The sequence below is a fragment of the Macaca fascicularis genome, chromosome 13, assembly GCF_037993035.2.
Source record: "Macaca fascicularis isolate 582-1 chromosome 13, T2T-MFA8v1.1".
Taxonomy (NCBI): domain Eukaryota; kingdom Metazoa; phylum Chordata; class Mammalia; order Primates; family Cercopithecidae; genus Macaca; species Macaca fascicularis.
In genome coordinates this window covers 11465774-11486713 of record NC_088387.1, presented here as the reverse complement: position 1 = coordinate 11486713, position 20940 = coordinate 11465774, and positions in this window count along the sequence as shown.

The window sequence follows — 20940 nt, the reverse complement described above, 5'->3', positions numbered from 1 at the left end:
AAAGAAGAAAATGTCACAGTTATCAAATGATCAAATCATTAGATAGAAAATAATTCTAGATTTGTAGACACCCAATTTTGTATCCTTACACTATACTCAGCAAGTATTCAAAAAATGCAAACAAACATACAAATCCACAATTACAGTGTGAAATTTTAGTATACATCTCTTAGTATATAACAGAACAGATAGAAGGGAGAAAATCAATAACTACACAAAATATTTGAAAATGTATCATTAATTAACTTGACCTAATTAACATGCTACTAGAGAATACACATTTTTAGCTGAATATGAAACATTTACTGAAATTCATCACATACTGAACCATAGAGCAAACTTCACCAAATTTTAAAAGTTTGCATTATACAAAGTCTCTGACTACAGTGAAAATAACAAAATTCATAAGATATTAAAAACAAAAGCTGACAAGAAAATTCCCATGTTTTGGAAAATAAATCACAGAAGTTTTAAATAATTCACATGTAAACATTATATTGGAAATTAGAAAATGTTTTTAAGCAAATTATAATGAAAATGGGATATCAAAACTTGATGGATGTAGCTAAATGGATGTGGATAAATGTCTGATAAATGCAAAAACTGGAAAGAGGAAAGGCCACCAATGATTTAATTTATACCTCAGAAAGCTAGTAAAACAAAGCAAAAACAAAACAGAAAAGTATTGTGCATAAAAGTCAAAGACAGTAGAAGAAAGGAAATGACATAGTTTAAAATGTAACTAAAGAAAAAAGAAAAACACATGTATAATTATGAAGAGCAAAATCAATTATTTGTAGAGTCCAATAAATTAATATAAACCACTGGTAAAGCTGATTAAGAGTCAATGAGAGAATCCAAAGTTACCAATAACAGAAATAAATTCTACAGAGTATCTTCCTTTTGGCTGCTGACATTGATTATCAGAACCTACAGACCTTAAAATATAATAAATGATATTATAAAGAACTTTATGCTCTTGTTTTGGTAAAATTTCACATAAAAAAGACAAATTCTTAAAGTAACACAATTCATCAAAATCTGAAAGGTACTGTATCTGTTAAAGAAATTGAATATATAATTTAAAGCATTCCTACACCTAAAACGATAAACCCAATTGGTTTTATTGATGAATCATATCTAATACTTTAAGGAGATATCATACCAGACTTACCCAACTCACCTAGACGATAGACACGAGGACTTATTTATCAAATTATTATGAGTTCAACATAAACTTGGTATGAATCCTGTAAAGGATATTGTAATAATGTCAAGAATGTCTATATTCAGGCCACCTTCTCCAAGAAATACACGGAAATTTTATGTACACACACACACACACACACACGCACACACACACAACCCAAATGCCTTCTGTGTAAGTTCATTCTCACATTGTTATAAAGAACTATGTGAGACTGGGTAATTTATAAAGAAAAGAAGTTTGATTGGCTCATGGTTTTCTAGGCTGTACAGAAAGCATGGCTGGGGAGGCCTCAGGAAACTTACAATGATGGTGGAAAGCGAAAGAGAAGCAGGCGCATCTTACATGGCTGGAGTAGGAGAAAAGGAGAGAAGGGAGAGGTGCCACACACTTTTAAACAACCAGATCTTGTGAGAATTCACTCACTATCATGAGAACAGCAAGGGAGATGTCTGTCCCCATGATCCAATCACCTCCCACCAGGCCCCTCCTTCAACACTGGGGATTAAAGTTTGACATGAGATGTGGGCAGGAACACAAATCCAAACAATATCGTCTTGTAATATAAACAGAATAATACATTATAATCAAGTTAGATGTATTCCTCAAGTATAGCTTAGAAATCAATAAAAATGATTCACCATTCACTAACACGACAAAGGAAGAAAATAATATAATCATTGCAATAAATGCAGAAAAATAATTTTGATACAGAGAAATTTCTCAGTTTCATAAAGGATATACATATGTGCACATATTTGATAAAGGATGTATATATATACACATATATGTGTATATATATTTGATAAAGGATGTGTATATATATGTGTGTGTGTGTGTATGTAATATATATGTATACACCTTACGTCACACAATATATTTGATGGTGACATTTGAAATCTTCAACATAATAAATAAGACAAAATTGCCTGCCCTTATAGCATCATCACTACTTTGCACTGGTGATTAGAGCTATTGCCATAAGTCAAGAAAAAGAACTGACACAAGGAAAGATGTAACTGTCATTCTTTTGTAGACAAAATGTCTGTATATACAATAATCTAAAATAATTTATAAGTAAACTATTAGAATTAATGCATAAATTAACTGTGAGGGCTGATGCAACTTCAACAAAGAAACAGTAACTTTTAATAAACCACAAATAATCAATTAGAAAATAAAATATTTAAAAATACAATATACAACAGCATGGAAAAGCCTTAAATTCCCATAAAGAAAGCCAATGAAAGCCATGTGTAATCTCTAAAGATAAAACTTAAACCTTCTTTAATAAATACATTAAAAGATGCCGATATAATCTATGTTCATGGATTGGAAAACTACACATTATAAAAGTATCAATTCTTCCCAGTTTAGTCTATAGATCCACACCATCCTAATTATAATACCATCCAGGATTTTTTTTGACAGTAAAATTATAAAATTTAAATGCAAATGGAAGAGCTAAGAACTGTCCCAATTGTGCCATCTTTCTTTTTTTTTTCAGCAAACTTAACTCATCTACTTTATAATCTCCTAAACATAAAATCAACAGACACGTGTATATGTACACCACCAAAGATAGAACTATATTCATGGCCACAACATTTATAGTAGCTAAAAGCTGACAACAGTACAACATATTTACTAAAGGTTGTATATTCCTACAATAGGATACTATACAGTATTTAAAATGAACCAACTACTGCCACATGCAACAATATAAATAAATTATACGAACATCCTGAGTAAAGTAACCTATTTGCAAAGAACTTTGCAACAGACTGGATGCTTATGTATCTGTAAAATTAATATGTTGAAATTCTCATCCTGCAGATGAAAGTATTAGAAAGTAGACCTTCTGGGAAAGTAATTCTCTCATGAGGTCAGATCCCTCATGAAAGGAATTAATACCCTTATAAAAGAGGTCCCAGAGAGCTGCCTCACCTCTTCTACCATGTGAGGACACAGCAAGAAGTCACTTTCTGTAAATTAGAAAGAGATCTCTAACCATCCCCTGTATCTGAAGTTACCTGGATCGTGGACTTCCAGCCTCCAAAACGGTGAGAAATAAATTTCTGCTGTTTATTAGCCACGTAATCTACAGTATTTTGTTATAGCAGCCTGAATGGACTAAGATAGAAATACAACACATAATTCAATTTATAAAAGGCTTAAAACCAGAAGCAAGAAATCTATGGAGTTAAACATCAGGACAGTGGTTATTTTTGGAGATTGTGAATGGGTAAGAATCACGAGGGTTTATGAAGGAACATCTGGATCCTAGTCATTTTGTTTCTCGACGTGGGTGAGGCTATATGAATGTGTTCACTTGCTGATAATTCACCAAGCAAATTCCTCTATAATAAAACGTGTTTAAAATAAAAAGTAAATACAATCTAATAGGTTTTGTTGGGGTTGTTGTTTTAATACAGTTAGATATTCTGGACTTGTTTTCTCTTGATAACATAAGCTCAGATGGGTTACATAACCCCAGATTCCTCTTCTATAAGCTTTCCATAAGAATTTATTTCTCAAGAATAGACTCAAAGACAAATTTGATGTAAGTAAGTAATTTGAAGATACAGAGAAATATGAAAAAACCTGAACACAGGATGTGTTAAGGGACAGAGTGACATAGTTCTATGGGAATAGGGTAGAATATAAAGACCCTTGGTTCATGTCAGTAGTGACACTGAAACTAGCTGCTGTTCTAGCCTAGGAAAATGCGGGGGAAGAGGATGGTTTGAAGCTGAATTCTAAAGCAGTCATACCTGGTTTCAATCTGAATATCAGCTATTTACATTCTGTGCATTATGATGAGTTTTAAGTAAGATAATATATGTGAAACGGTCTAGCAGGTAGTAAATGTTTTTAAATATATATATAAATATATTAGTTAAAATGGTCTCATTTCTATTTATCCTTAATTATGATTGACTGATACCATTAGGTTAAATCTTGCTCCAATTTCCATGTTCTGTATTTCATTCAAATGAATATTTAAATTGAAAGACAATCTTAAAGCACATTATCTATTCTGAAACCCAGCAGAGGAAATAAAGCTTCTCTAATTAATGAAGGTAAAATGGTTATTAATAATATCCTCCAAAACTCATTATACAAACAGAAATGCTATTCGCTTTAACTGTCTATCAGCTTTGTCATTTCATGCTTGACTAATATTGGAAAAATTCTCTCTAGCTACCTGCCTTATCAAGATTAATGGATATAAAACAGCAAATGCCTTCTCATGAAAGTTTTCAAAACTTACTCATCATTCTCAACTCTTAATATTAACCAACTAACCTTTCTTGTCAATACAGAAAATTAAAGTCAGAGATTTGGAACAAAATGTTTTAGGGCCATTGATCATTTATAATGTTTCAATGTGGCCATTCTGATAACTTAATTCATACTTACATTTATTGTCACATCTAGCACACATTTACTCATAGGTTACATTATTTAAGAGGCAAAATTTTAATTGACTTATTTCAAATAGTCTAGTAAGTATTCTTGTGCAATGCTACTCCAAAGTGTGTTCTGCAGACCAATACCAATTCTTGAAGCGTTTGTTTCTGCTAACTGGGCTCATGTTGCAGTAAGTCCAGAATGTAAATCAGCTCCGTCATTGGGCATGCTGTTTACTCATCTGAACTTTGGTTAGTAATGAGATTTTCTTGAAGAAAGCAGTATGTTGCTTACCATTCTGGCCCAAGATCCTTATCTATGCAAGAACCACTATCAAAGACTTCAAGGACTGGCTGCCACTCTGGCAGACATTGTTACATAAAGGAACCCACAGGCAGATTTTCTGTATAAAGAATTCTTCTGTGGGGTGAGTTATGTATTCTCTCTCCGTATATAGAACTTCACATACAGGAATGTATCTGTAATAACTGACATTTTAAAATACATAGTCAACTCTAGTATAGATAATTACAATGTAATATTAAAGATCATAAGTAACATAAGATAGAGCAGGAGAATGTCTATCAGCAAATTTATTGCTTAGATTCCTGCTCTATTATTGTAAAATAACCATATTCTTTATTAAATAAAATCCTGTGACTACCTCTCATAATGTGAAAATACTGATGAAGTAAAAAATATATATATTATTTTATGAACTAGCTCTGGTTGAGCCCTTACAATGTGTCAGGGATTGTCATAAGTGCTTTGCTCAGTTAACTTATTAAATCTTTGGGAGCAAGGTTTCTGTGCTCCCATACAGTCAGAAATTCAGGCATATTATTTCTTAATAAGAAACTTAAAGAGTCACATTAAACTTACAATAATTTAGTTCAAATAAAATTAACAGTAAGATATAAATATGGCTCTAATTAATGAATTTCCTAGTAGTTATTCTCTGTTTTATTCCCTAACTTCCATTTAGTTCTGACATTAACACAAAGGAATAGTTTAACTATAATAAATGCAATGCAAGAAAAGGGGCTACCCAATTACCCAAATTTTATTTTATTACTAAAGTTTATTTATGAAGAATAGTGTTACCTGAATTAAGGGAGGATTATATTATGAAAATCAGATTCATCAAAAACAGTTAAGAGAAGAGGATTTAATTTGATATCATAGAAAAAGATGATGCATTTTTGAGTGGCAACAGTTTAGAAATAAGAGGTAGCTGAACTCTTGAACAACTCTTCTAGTTGTTTGGTTTGTGTATGTGAGTGAGTGTCTGTGCACATGGGCACAGCGTGTGTTGGGGCTGGAAATGCAATCACGGTGAGAGTCTAGTGGCTTGAGCAAGGGGGACGTGTGGAAAGAGGATCAAAACAATGAAGAAAGACTGGGACTAAAAGAGTAGGTGAGCATCACTATTGTCTAAAGGGAATAGAGAGAGAAAGAGGAGAATGATAAAAAGAGAAGCGTCGTGACACTAGGGATTCAGCAAGTGAAAGACCATCTGAAATGAAAAAATTATAAGTGACTAGGAAAACATCATCCAAAAAAATGACTCAAAAACTATTTTTTAAAATTATGTTTAGAACAAGAATAACAAAGATGCAGTGGCCTCATTGTTAGAAATGTTAAAGGAAAAACTTTAGAATAATTAAATTTAATAGTGCTTAATTGAGCAAAAAATGATTCATGAATTGGGCAGCCCTCAAAATGATAATTGGTTCAGAGTGACTCCAGGGGCTGTCACACGGTTGGATAACACTTACAGACAGAAAACGGAAAGTGACCTACAGAAAACTGAAATGAGGTGAAAAAACTGCTAATTGGTTACAATGGGGCATGTGCTTTATTTGAACTGGCTTTGAATAGTTGGCTACCTGTAGTTGGCTGTGATTTGGTTACCATTTTACAAGAGTAGGTTACAGTTAGTTTATATATCAAGTTACAGTTTAATATGTATAGAGAAATGTTTAGGCCAACCTCAAAATATGTATAGAGGCATCTATGGGTCAAACTTAATTTAACAATTTCCTTCTTTTGGTCAATCTCTCAATTTTGAGATATTCACAAAAACTTTAGGTAGTGATGTAACTCTGCCACCATCGTAAATGGTCTTATTTGGTTGCAGTATGAAATTTGCAAGTCTTGTTTGGTCTCAGCTCTGGTTTTGGGATCTATCTGCTTTCTGAAAGTTTCAGTTTGACTATGTGGCAATTAGCAGAAATGGCCCCATGTCACTTTGGTCTGGTCTGGTGGGAGCTAGTGCAGGAGCTCAGTCCAAAACACTGACCACTCATTATTCTGTTTAACAATTCCTATGTGAGAGTATGACCAAAACTTAGGGCATTAGCACTGCTCTCAGTTACCATCATTTGGGGCTTCTGATCTCAACATGTCATGCATAGGTTACAGTGTCCTCATGGTTGTGCATTTCTTTGAGATTTTGTCATTCTAATCAAAGATCATTTGATATTCTAAGGATAGTTGCATGCAAACACTGAAAACTTTCGAGAGAATAAAAAGCATCAGAAAATCTTCTATTATGGCTTTCAGGAGGATAATAACAAGGCCTTGGAGTATGTTCCTTAGCCAGGGTCTCCATGAACCAAACCCACCAAAATCAAATCCATCAAAGAATAAGCCAAATAAGGAGTCTGCCCTCTTTAACCAAGCAGTCTATTGGTTAATTCCATGAAACTGAGTCTCTACAACACCCAGTGTATTCATCCATATGCAAAAAGTGTCAGCAACTGCACAGATTCCTCCCTGTTCAGCTAGTGGCTAATCTGGAGCAATTATATTACCTAGTACAACTTTAGCAAGAGAATTTTTAAAAGTCTATTGTGCAACCATAGCCTTTGCAGTAGAATATACTGTAGAGCCTGCTATGAGGGGTAAATGTACAATTATTGACTCATTTAAAATTTCTCCAAACTGTAAAAAAGAGATCTAACACAGTGATGTCCATCCAGAAGGGAAAAGATCTAGCAATTATCTCTTTAACCTATGATGTAGGTTAAGAGAAGAAGACCAATATTCTGTTTCTGATCACTTGTGTAGAAACAAAAATAGCATTAAGATCCGTAGTCCACGCTGGTCCTTTATCTTCCATCCACCAGGATGTAAGTTTACTAATGTATAAGGTTGGCTGAAAAACTCTTCATAAATAAAAGCGTACCCCATAGGTGCACATGAGGCACCTTTTCCGGTTCTATTGCTCATAGAGGCATAAGCAAGACAAAAATTAAAAGAGGTAAGAATCGTGTGATATCAGAGCAGTCTTGATCCATGATCTTGGGAAAGCTGTCCACCTTTAGGATGCCATCTGCTTCTGGAGAGAAACTTCCTTTACCTTAAAGTCCCCAGTGAGTATACAATTCCAAGAGTCTGGGGGGGCCTTTCTGAATTATGAGATTACATGCCCATGGTTGGAGGTCCTTAAGTTTTGCTACAGTGTGAATGGCAAGGGAAGTCTTTCTCTGACATTGTTTCCAGAAGGCCCAATCTCTCTAGGTTCTAGATTGTGAAGAGTTTAATTGTCCTCAGGCAGTGGATCATAAAATGCCTCCCTTACTTGGTGGAAACACAGTTTGGCATAATACATGAAAGCTTTGTAGCATTTACTCACATCAGAGTTTAGGAGTAAAAGATACATGAGGTTCTATTGTTAGGGGCACAGACCTTCCAGTGACAATTTCGTTACGTTTTCTACTAGAAGTGGATCTGATTGTCTTTAATCTTCAATATATTTAGCCATGGCAATCCAACCAATTCAGTTTGTTTTGCCTAATGATATTGTATCTGTAATAACTTATTTAACAATTCTACAACTTAGTCAGTAAAACATGTACTGATACTGCTGGAGATTTCTCCAGAAATGCCCAATGAGAGAAACACATTTCCTAAAAATCATTTAGCTACTGTTACAGCATTGGACTTCTTGCATGAGGAAGCTTCTATAAAACGAGAAAATCCGCACTGAAAATGGCAGTTGAATGAAATTTCTCTATAAATGTTCAAATGGCCCATCAGGTAGCAGAAATATACCTGCAGTTTTGACTGCATTCCCAGGGTTATGGGTTTGACAAATCAAACATTGATAATAAACCATTTTAACAATTAAGAATAGTCAGTACACCAATATTTTTTCATAATTTGGATCATTTCATCTCTTGTATGATGAGTCATGAAATACAGAGCTTCTAATAATGAAAGCTTTAAGGACACAGGAAGATCCAAGTTACTGCTCAGGCTTTCCATGAGTCCACACTTAACATTCAATTTATATCCTCTTAAATACCAATTTCATTTCTCCAATTCAGGTCCATAACACTGTTTATTAGATGAGTTATCATAGGTAATTTGATTTGGATCATGGAGTTCATTTGAATTGCATATCTTAACAAGTTCAGTACTGGATGACTTAGCATGAAAATCTGCCAAAGTGTTTCCTTGATATTTTAATTAATGTTCATCCTTTGTGGATTACCATGTTTATAAACCAGTCAGTTTATTTATTGGAGTTCTGGGAATTCGTATCCAGCCCAAATGATTAATTCTAGAGTTTATCAGAAACCCATATTCAAGAGTCCTTGTCAGAGTCCTTTCCATCCTTTCCATGAACCTCCTTGAAGACACAACACTTCAGGATGATAATTGCTTACGAAGATTCTGCACATCAATAAATGTCCCTTGGTGAGCCTAACTTAGGAGCCCTCACTTTTACATAAACATCCTAAAGTGCAGTGTTTTTCATTTGGAATTCTCCACTGTAATTTTAAATTGTAAATTATCTTTAGTAAGGTTTCACCATTCTTGTAAGCACTTGCTGTTTCTGGAGCCTAATAGTTATACACATAATAATCTGCATAATCAGAAAGTCTAATGAAGAGATGTCATTGTCTAGCTTAAACACCCTGGGTTCATTCTCTCACGCCAAGGGAACTGAGGACACCTACACAAGAAGTGGGTTTAGGAGCAGAGGTTTAATAGGCAAAAGAAAGAAAAAAAGACTATGCATGGTGGCTCACACCTGTAATCCTTGCACTTTGGGAGGCTGAGGTAGGCAGATCACTTGAGGTCAGGAGTTCAAGTCTAGCCTGGCCAATATGGTGAAACCCCATCTCTACTAAAAATACAAAAATTAGCTGGGTGTGGTGGCAAGTGCCTATAGTCCCAGCTTCTTGGGAGGCTGGGGTAGGAGAATCCCTTGAACCAGGGAGGCAGAGGTTTCAGTGAGCCGAGATGGCGCCATTGCACTCCAGCCTGGGTGACACAACGAGATTCCATCTCGAAAAAAAAAAAGAGAGAGACAAAGAACCCTCTAGTTTATCCCTTTTCCCTGCCTCTTTGTCATAACTTGCCTCCTTAACACTGTCTTTGTTGTTGTTTTATTTGAAGATGATATATCAGTGATAGTTCTATGCCACTTCTGTGCATATGTGCATATGCAATATACTTGTTAATATATATACGTTTATTTTTCTCTTGTATATACCAAAAATAAAATCCCAAGTCCCCCAGACAACTGAATGGACATGCTGTGGGCCAAAAGGACCCCAGAGTAATCTGAAAAACTAAATTTAGAATGATATTGGGAAGGGAGGTTGGACACAACTCATTATACTTCCTCCCTTTTGGAGTTTAGACACAAGTGACCAGCATCAACATTGAAATAGAAATCATGAGACTGACCACACAGATGGCTTATAGCAATAAGATGCCAAATTTCAAACCGACTCTAAAATAGCATCACACTGCAGATAGCAAATCCTGAGGGAAATCAAAATACTGTACCCCAAAATACTTTTCTTTGACATATTTTGAAATAGCCCTGCAAAACCATCTTTTTTGAGGGAAATTCGTATCAGTAGAGACTCTCCATAAATGCAGCCGTGGCTTCCCTTTCCAGACCTTTCCCAGATCTAAGAGAGATCGAGTCTGACACTTTTTTTTTTTTTTTTTTTTTTTTGAGACGGAGTCTCGCTCTGTTGCCCAGGCTGGAGTGCAGTGGCGCGATCTCGGCTCACTGCAAGCTCCGCCTCCCGGGTTCACGCCATTCTCCTGCCTCAGCCTCCCGAGTAGCTGGGACTACAGGCGCCCACAACCGCGCCCGGCTAATTTTTTTGTATTTTTAGTAGAGACGGGGTTTCACCGTGGTCTCGATCTCCTGACCTTGTGATCCGCCCGCCTCGGCCTCCCAAAGTGCTGGGATTACAGGCTTGAGCCACCGCGCCCGGCCGAGTCTGACACTTTTTAAGATCTGAAAAGAAACATTTACCATCTATTTGCTCTGAAGATTGTCACCCATGAAGAGGCTTCATCTACTTAATAAGAACATTGACCTTCACGACCCGCCCCCCCTTACCTTAAGTCACATATTTCTTTCTACTGACTTCAAGTCTAGAGCTTTTTCAACCAATTGCCAATCCAAAAACCTCAGAATCCACCTATGACCTATAACTCCTCCCATGACCGTTTGAGATGTCCCACCTTTTTTGTGCAGAATCAATGTATACCTTCCATGCATTGGTTAATGATTTTACCCACAATTCCGGTCTCCCTAAAATGTGTAAAACCAACTCATAACTCAACCACCTCAGGCACACTTTCTCAGGACTTCCTGAGACTGTTCCCTGGGCCATGGTCACTCACATTGACTCAGAATAAACCTCATTAAAATATATTGCAGAGTTTGTTTTTTTCTGTTAACATTTGTTAATCTGTCCTTTATTTAGGGGTCACGACTAAAAACTTACAAAGCTAAAAGAAAATTTATTTTTTTCCTCCTCTGCAAGAAGATGAGACAATCACTTATAAGAGAGAATTAGAGTATGTATAAAGTGGTGTGTGTGTGTGTTGGTGTGCAAGACTAGTAAGTACTGCTGAATGGATTGATGTTTTATGCCAAAAGTGAATTACAGAGTAGTCACTGAGGAAACTGTAAATAAAATCACCAAGTCTCTACCAGTGATTTCTAGTTAAGGGTGAAGAATGGGAAAGGTACAGAATAGCTGCCAGTAGAGAGGTGTGGCTCTGTCTTTGAAGGTGGTAAAGCAAGTGGACATAAACTTAACTACTAAAGGAAACTGAAAATATTTTACTCTAAAGCATACTCCTTTGACATATGTCAAGATGGCTATTCAGAGGGCATGCAGACAGGAATTGCCCTAAAAAAACTGCCTTTTGTGGAGAAATGTTGCGCCCGAAGAGAAAAATCTACACTGATGGAATAAACAGCCAGGCTTTCTCAGAGAACCCCCAACACTGCCACGGCCCAGATCTAGGATAAAATTGATGCAACCACAGGCTACCATCTGTCCTTCCTGAGGCAGCTCCAAGATGCCCTGAGATAGTCTCATCTGCAAACAAGTCAGTTTTTGCTTGACATGCTTTCCTCCTTCATTTTCCCATAACCTCTGATGCTACCTCCCTTACAGCCTCAAGAAACATGGTCCCATGACATTTTTCTTTGGCCTCATTTGCCCCCACTGAAAAGCATTTACTCCTATACACCCCTCCATCTCCCCTCTCCCCAATGAAGTGGATATTTAAATGTCAACCATCCAGCCCCTTCTTTGAATTTTCATATTTTGTCTCATTCCTGCGTTCCTAGGCAGATTAATAAATGTGTGTGCCCTTTTCTCTTGTTAATCTATTAGCAGTTTTTTATAAACTGAAATTATCAAGCCTTCGGGGGAAAATATTGACTCCCTAGAGTTTTGGCTCTGTGAGCAGGATAACAAATCATTCTGTTCATTGTGGAGCCTATGAAGGTGATCTTGGGACAACGGATAAACAGCTTTCCAAAAAAAGTAAGAATTTCTCTACCAGGTCAGTTTTCCAATACCTATCCCTATAGATCCCACTTGAGTGAAGGCGGTAAGCATCTTTTTTGTCTTTTTGTTCTTTCTAAATTTGAATTAAAATAAAATATGTAAATTCGTTCTTGTATTGGTTGGAATTGCTTTTAAAATAAATTGAATATATTAAAAACCTTTTTAGAGACTTCTCATCTTAAAAGACTGTCTTATTGGTACCTATGAAAAGATACAAACAGAATACAGGCTTAGAAACACCCTTGGAAAGACTTTTAAAGTAAAGCATACATTGTATTTGAAACAAAATTAAAATATTTTGTAAGCTCAAACTGCCTACTTTCGATCATCTGTGAGATTTGCTGCAGAGACTCTGCACTCTGTAGTCTAGTTTTAGAATTCAGAGCTATCACTGTTGGACCATATTTGATTTCTAGTCAGAGAACTGTGGCCCTGTAGCTGTACATGTTACCATGTCTTTGAAATGTAAACATCTTAAAGAAATGCTTCCATATATTCCTTTGGCTCAGGAAAGAAACACTTATAAGAATGAATGTGCATTGTTTTACTTACTTGTATAATTCTTGGTTTTGTTGAGAACGCATTTGTAATCTGTTCTACCCCCATGAACAGTTCTTGATTTTCTTTCCTCTTGTCTCTTATAATCTTCCATCTATGGGGCACAGGAATGATCAGCCTTTATGTGCACATGGTAAGCCGAGAAGTCAAGACCCTGGAGAATAGGGCTGGACAGAAATATGAGTTGTACCTCAGTTGCAGGTAGTAGCAAAACATTTCCTTTCTCTGACCTGTCGATGGCAGTGGAATGGGTCTTGGGAGGGTTGCAGCTTTTGCTCCCTCTTTGTAGACTTTGATTAAAGCCATAAATGACATGTTGGTTTTAGTCTTATGTGTACATACTTGTTTTGGTTTTGATTCATTTCTTGAGGTATACCTTTGATTTAATACCTTAGTTTAGATTGAGAGAATAAGATCACTTCCCTGGGCCAGAAAGACACACGCCCTGCTTCCAGGAACCAAACCAGTGAGTCAGCAAGGTGGGCTCCTCCTAGAAAGCAGAGTCTGGGGGAGGCACTGCATTTCCACTGCAGCCGCAGTTCTCTCTGCTCCAGTGAAAGGCCAGATGCGCACGGGACAAGAGGTTTTGCTGCCAATATATTCAGAAAAGTATTTTTTTGCTGTTGTTTTGTTTTAAGAGTTCTATTGTCAAAAGTCAGTTTGGTTAACAGCAGATATCCTTCTCTGTTCTCTGCTATTTCTCCCATGGGAACCATTTAGTTGACTAGATTTCTTTTCCCTCAAATTCTTGCTAACAAAAATTTCATTGCTGTTTTGAAAAGTTTAGACCTTCCCAAATGGACTCCTCTAAGCCTTGTTCTCCCATCTCCTTCCACTTTTGCCCCTTCTCCCTTTTGCCGCCTTGGATACCACATGAAGGGGTCTAGCAGGGACTTGTAGTGACCCTGAGACCCCTGGAGGAATACAGTTAAGACATCACTGAGCCCCTCTTTTGGAATCCCCTGTTTTCCTCAAAGATGCCCAAGAGTCATGAATGGGTTGCTCTTAGGTCTAAAGTTCTTCTCTCTTTTGCATTAAACTCCCTGAAATCTTTGACTTTTGGACACATATACATATACATATGTGTGCTGCATGTTGTGTCTACATGTATGTATATGTCTATACATGTGTTTGTATGTTGTCCACATGGCACCAAATTGACTTATAAATATGCAGGTGATCATAAATTAAATAACTAGCCCAAATGCTTTTCAAGTTCATGTGACTTTAATAATTGATCTTCTCTTTCAAACAATATTTTTGTGTAGTATTAATAAGAGATTGTAAGAAAAAAATTTTTGTTCACCTTTTGAGTAAAATGCAGGGGGAAAAAAAAGAGGGGAGAGAGAGAGACAAATTCTATGTGCCTCACGCTGTTTTTCTTTTTTTTTTTTTTTGAGATGGAGTTTCGCTCTGTCACTAGGCTGCAGTGCAGTGGTGCGATCTTGGCTCACTGCAACCTTTGCCTCCCAGGTTCAAGTGATTCTCCTGCCTCAGCCTCCCGAGTAGCTGGGACTACAGGCATGTGCCACCACGCCCAGCTAATTTTTTGTATTTTTAGTAGAGACAGGGTTTCACCATGTTGGCTAGGATGGCCTCGATCTCTCGACCTCGTGATCCGCCCGCCTCGGCCCCCCACAGTGCTGGGGTTACAGGTGTGCACCACCGTACCTGGCCCTCATACTGTCTTTATTAGATCCTTTGATTATTTGGAACCTGAGTCTCCTCTATTTCAAAGAGTAAAGGTTTTTTCTTTTTGAAATCTTTTCATTATCATTTTGCTTAAAATGAATATTATTTTACAGTAATCTGTAATCTTATTTTGGTCAAATGTTTTAAACCTTTGATATTTAACAAGCTTTCCAAATTCACAACTCTAAATTTTGGGGGACCTAAAACTAAATTATAGGTACTCCAGATGCATCCCTGAAAATCCAAAAGGGAGATATTAGGCTTATTTTGTATATGTTAAAGTCCTATGGGAAGCATTATCAAATAAGAAATGATGCTGAAACTTTGAGCTATATTTGTACAAATGTATCACTAGTATATGTTCAAAATTGTACATGATTCCTAAAAATTTGATTTATCTTGGTACATGTAATAAATCATAAATACGGCTATTTTGTTAAAATGTTGTAGGCCAGAGAAAATAATCAAATTTCATTGTCAATTGCATTTTTAACCATGACCATTTTGTCTTATTGTCCACAGTTTTATGATGATGCTTTTTTTTTCTAAAAGCTTTTTGCAAATCCTAAAGTACTCTGTCTTTAAAGATGCTCATGAGAAAGACTATATGTACTCTTAAATACAGGTTTCTTACAAGGTTAAGATCACACAATTTGATTAAATAAGAATTTCAAAAACGCGAATGACAAAAAGAATGGACTCATAAAATTGCTAACCTAACAACCACCAAAACAAAAATGAATTATACAGAACTGAAATAATAGAGGATTGAAAATAATTTTTATGACATTTTTGTTTGAAACATTGCTGATTCTTTTTATGTTTTGTCTTCCAAGGTTAAGAAAACTCTTTGTTTTCCCTTTAAGCTCTCTATAGATTGCAGTAATTGGGCAAAATATACTTTCATGAGCAAAACTGAAACATTTGCCTTTCTCTTTAACTGATCCCTGGGGAATCAAAAAGTCTTGAAAACTTTTCAAGAATTTTTAAAGGCAATATAATTATTTGCATACGTTAAATAACAATCTCTTTTCTTTTGTAACAGGACACAATTGGAGACACTGGTTTTTTACCAAGACTTTGATTGGAATGTCGTATTTTCAGATATGATGAGGCTTCTTTGAGAAGTGGAGGTTGACTTAGAAGTCCATAAACTTGGAAAAAATACTGGCCCAGTATCTTATCTACATGGCTCCCTTACAGGGTTCCTGACCTTGCGCTAAGTAAAGAATGTCAATTTCTGACAAGTCAAGGAACTTCAGGTTATTTTGAGGATTTTGAGAACAGGGATATTTACCCAATTTGACAGATATTACAGGCACAGCCTGAGGACAAGACAAATTTTTGTTTTGGCTTCCTAGTCTTGAGAGGCTTTTTAAAAGTCCAATCTAATTTTTTCCTTTTTACATAAATAGAGATGGAGTCTCATTATGTTTCCAGGCTGGTCATTGACTCGTAGGCCCAGGCCTTCTCCTGTTCTGGCCTTCCAAAATGCTAGAATTACAGGCTTGGACCACTGTGCCTGGCCTAATCTAAATTTTTTTGTAAAATACTTCAGCAAAGCCAACTTGAAAAGAGCATATGTGATAAATCACTATTCTTGCCAAATTTATGTAAATAATCAGGCCAAAGGCAATTTATTTTGCAAATAGATTAGTCTTACCATGATTCATCTTTGGTAAAAATAGTGTAGTAGAGAGAGAGAGAGAGAAAAATAATATATATATATATATTTCAAGAAAAAAAATGTATAGTACACTTGTTATTAGATTCTAGCCCCATCCATTATTTTTGAGGGTTTTTTGTTAGTTTATTTTTTATTATCGGGACTAATTCTGAATGTTACATTTACTCCAATATCCAGCTGTTACTCTCCAGACTAACATTTCCAACTTTTCTGACTTGAAATCACAAGAAATTAAAACTGTTCGTTTCTTAGAGCTCTTCAAACTGAAGCTAGATATGAAATTGATATACAATTCAGGAGAAAGCACTACAGGAACTTGCATATAAATAACCTTTGTGCCAGTTGATGCGTAGACTACTCAGTTGCCTGGAACACTAATCTTTGATTCAAAGTACAATCCAGTAAAGTGTATCAGCTTGTCACTGCTGGCCCTCTCCAACTGAGGATGTCTTAGAAACTCTAGGAAATCTAGCTTATATGCTACTCTAGCCATTAACCCTTGTTTTGTCTTCTGTTTCCATAGAAATGCCTCTTATTAAAGATTTGTTTGCCTGCATCATAATAGAGGCTTAGGTTTGAAAGCTCATCTGCAATGTCAGCTCCTGGAATGGGACACAGCTATTTAACTGAACTGATCTGTTCTCAGAACTAAAAGACTAATTTGAAAAGATATGAGCTGCTTGCTCCAATCTATACCCCCCAACCCCCTTTGCTAATCTCTTATCTCACAATCTCTAACCACATCTCTCTATCACCAACAATCTTACTTTAATATGTAAAACATACTGAAAATAAAATTTCAAATAAGGGAGGGTCTGCAGACCAGAATTGCCCTGAGAAGGTGCCTTTTGTGGAAAAGTTTTGCATCTGAGGAAAAATATCTACATTGGTGGAATAAACTACCATCTAACCTTTCTAAGGCAGCTCCAACATTCCCTGAGCTAGTTTCATCTGCAAGCAAGTCCGTCTTTGCTTGACACGCTTTCCTCCCTTTACTCTCCTATAACCTGTGATGCTACCTCCCCTAGAACCCAGAGAAATGTGGCCCCCATCACTGTTCTTTGGTCTCATTTACTTTCCCTACAAATCATTTACTCCAACAGACCCCATCCCATTTTCCCTCTCCCCAATGAAGAGGATATTTAAGTGTTAACCATCAAGGCCCCTCTTTGAGTTTTATATTTTGTATGATTTCTGTGTCCATATGCACATTAATAAATGTGTACACTTTTTTCTCTTATTAGTCTGTCTATCATCAGCTTCTCGTAGTCTCAAATTATTAAAACTTCAGGTGGAAAAATAAATTTCCATACAGTATGTGAGCTTTTGTCCCAGGTATTTTATGAGTATACAGAAAAGGAAAGAATCACTGAGCTGTGGAACAAGTCATGTCATATTATCCACCTTTTGTTTTAACAAGATTTCTAAACTGCTAGGTTGTAGAAATTCTATGGGCATTATATATTTCTAGGTAAGCATTTATTTGTTTTTATTTTTATTGAGATGGAGTCTTGTTCTGTCGCCCAAGCTGGAGTTCAGTGGTGCAATCTCGGCTCACTGCAACCTCCGCCTCCAGAGTTCAAGCAATTCCTCTGTCTCAGGCTCCCAAGCAGCTGGGACTGCAAGCACAGGCCACCATGCTCTGCTGATTTTTGTATTTTTAGTAGAGACAGGGTTTCACCATATTGGTCAGACTGGTCTCGAACTCCTGATCTCAGGTGATCCACCCAGCTCATCCTCAAAGTGCTGGGATTACAGGCATGAGCCACCATGCTCAGCCCCTAGTTCAGCATTCAATCTGAAGTGGTCCCTTACGCTATTTTAAGGGCAAATAGAGATATATAAGCTGAATGATACTATTGGGTGAACTGCAGTTAGCTTTGCAACCACAAAAATGACTAAGGTGATTAAGGGGTGATGCCAATCTGGAAAGAAGTTTCTATAGACAAGCTAAAGAACTTGTATTACATGTTAAAGACATAATCATTATGTTTCTGAGTTTTTAAAAGTTCAACAGGCAAATAGTGCATTGGTTTATTGAATCTGAGCTATCAGGATAAAATGGTAGGAAAAATCTGACAAGTTCAAATTTAATAGGGAATGATGACATGATCTGCTCTTGGGTCCAACAACAACAAAAAGTTAGAAATGCAAGATGGAACAAATACTGCTTCCCTGTAGCACACAGGAACAAAATTTGTGTTCATAATGCAAGTCATCAGTGAGATGTGATTGCCAAAAAAGATAATGAGCTTATGGAGTGTATTAATTAAAATATAACACCTCATCAACAGACACTACAATTCTGCACATGATTAGACAGCTCTCACATAAAGTTCAGAGGATCAGTTTGTGCCTGACAGTAAGAAGCAGTAGAGCTGGTGCAGAGACAAGTAAACAGGAAGAGAGGAGGGTTCTTGATCAAGGTGTGTGAAGATAGGTCAAAGATGGAGGGACGTGACAAGGACAAAGTCAGTGCCCTCCCAGTCCCCTTTACCTCGCCAGCACAACTATTCCACTGAGAGTGCTGGCTATTCAGGGATCATAGGACCCTCTAATTCCTCTTCTTGGGAGAATTGCACTTGGCCAAACAGGAGCCTGTCACACATAGAGTCACGCCCCACATCCACCAGGCCCTCAAATCCCCATGCAACCCCAACCCCTGGGACCAGTCTGCAGCCTATGACTGGCTAACACAGAGGTACAAAGTCCAGATCATTACTCCAAGTTGGGCCAGCTTTATGGTGTAATTCATGTTTGCTCCAGAGGTGCTAAGGTATCAGGTGTGACTTTTCCTTGAGTCCCTGACATGGTGCCTTCCATCAGTTAGTCGAAGTATACAAGTAACATAAATAATATAAATAATGCAAAAAAAAAAAAAAAGAGAATGAGGTGCTAGAGAAAATAGTAGCACCCCAATTATCTTGTCCCCACTAATCTCTATGAAAATCTGTCCTTTCTGATACTCTAAACATGCAATGCACTGAGTTCAGGGCAATCCAGCTGCCGATGATGCTCAGCAATTATTGTTCCTGCAACACAATGCCCAGCTAAAATATGACTACTAAGGCCGGGCACGGTGGCTCAACCCTATAATCCCAGCACTTTGGGAGGCCGAGACGGGTGGATTGCGAGGTCAGGAGATTGAGACCATCCTGGCTAACACGGTGAAACCCTGTCTCTACTAAAAAATACAAAAAACTAGCCAGGGGTGGTGGCGGGCGCCTGTAGTCCCAGCTACTCGGGAGGCTGAGGCAGGAAATGGAGTGAACCCGGGAGGCGGAGCTTGCATTGAGCCAAGATCGCGCCACTGCACTCCAGCTCGGGCAACAGAGCGAGACTCCGTCTCAAAAAAAAAAAAAAAAAAAAAGACTACTAAACTATTTATAAAAAAATTAACAATAATAGATCTTAAAATTCAGATTTATTCTTATGTCAGAAATTTACTTTTTGATGCTACATTAAACTTACCTCCTTCAGCCAAATATTGATTTTTTTAAACTTGGTATTTTGTCCAAAAAAGCACTCATATACACAGGCACACCTGTACATATGTAGACTTATGTACACAGATATATAAAGGAAACAAAAACTTATTTAAGCAATACTTCCTCTTACTATGTGTGATACTCAACAGCACTTACTACTTTATTCTATTGCTCACTTGAATGAGCCATTAAACTAATTTTACAACCAATAATAGGCTGAAACCAAAATGTTCAAAGGACCCAACATTTCTAAAAACCCCAAGCCCTATTGTCTATTTTAACATGTAAAAATTACATTTGAAATGCTACCTCACATTAAAAATTCTTGGTGGTTCAAGAGACCTGCAATCTCCGAGTACTTGGTAAAATAAAATGTTTGTGTAGTCCAACTGTCAGCTGATCCCTGATATTTTCTGGAAATCTAGATTTAATTAGTTTTGATCACCTTCCCACCCTGACCAACCTATTCCAAGCCTTACAAAAACCCAAATCCTCCTACTTAGTCTTTGCAAACTCCTGGGTTCTTACTTTCTTAAAAGAGCCTATGTTTTAGGAGTAGTATTTTCCCCCAAATAATCCATTAACTTAAAGTATTTCTAAGAGTACAATTAATATTTTTGGAGGAGTCCTAAAAATGGATTACTTCATAGAAACACAATGCTGTCTCATAGACATCACCCTCTGAGACACATATTGGTCACTCCACTCCCAAAAGTTGCATCAGTCCACACTGTTCCAGGTTCTCTCCATTTTGCTGGCTTCCCAGCCCTGTCTTCCCCTTTCTAGTAATAGGGCCTTCCTTATTTCGTGTTCTTCTACATCCAGCCGCTGCTGCTAAACTTGCACACTGACAGGGAAGATCCCTGCAGGTGTTCATCCTACTGTCACCTACATGGTGACTCCTTCCAGGGCAAGGCTGGGCTGCAAATAACCAACACTCCTGCACTTTTGCATTCAGTTCTGCTACAGTTCTGTCTTGTGTGGGATTTTAAAGATTGGCAGGAGAGACGTATTTAGAAGAAAAAGGAATCAACTGCCCAAATT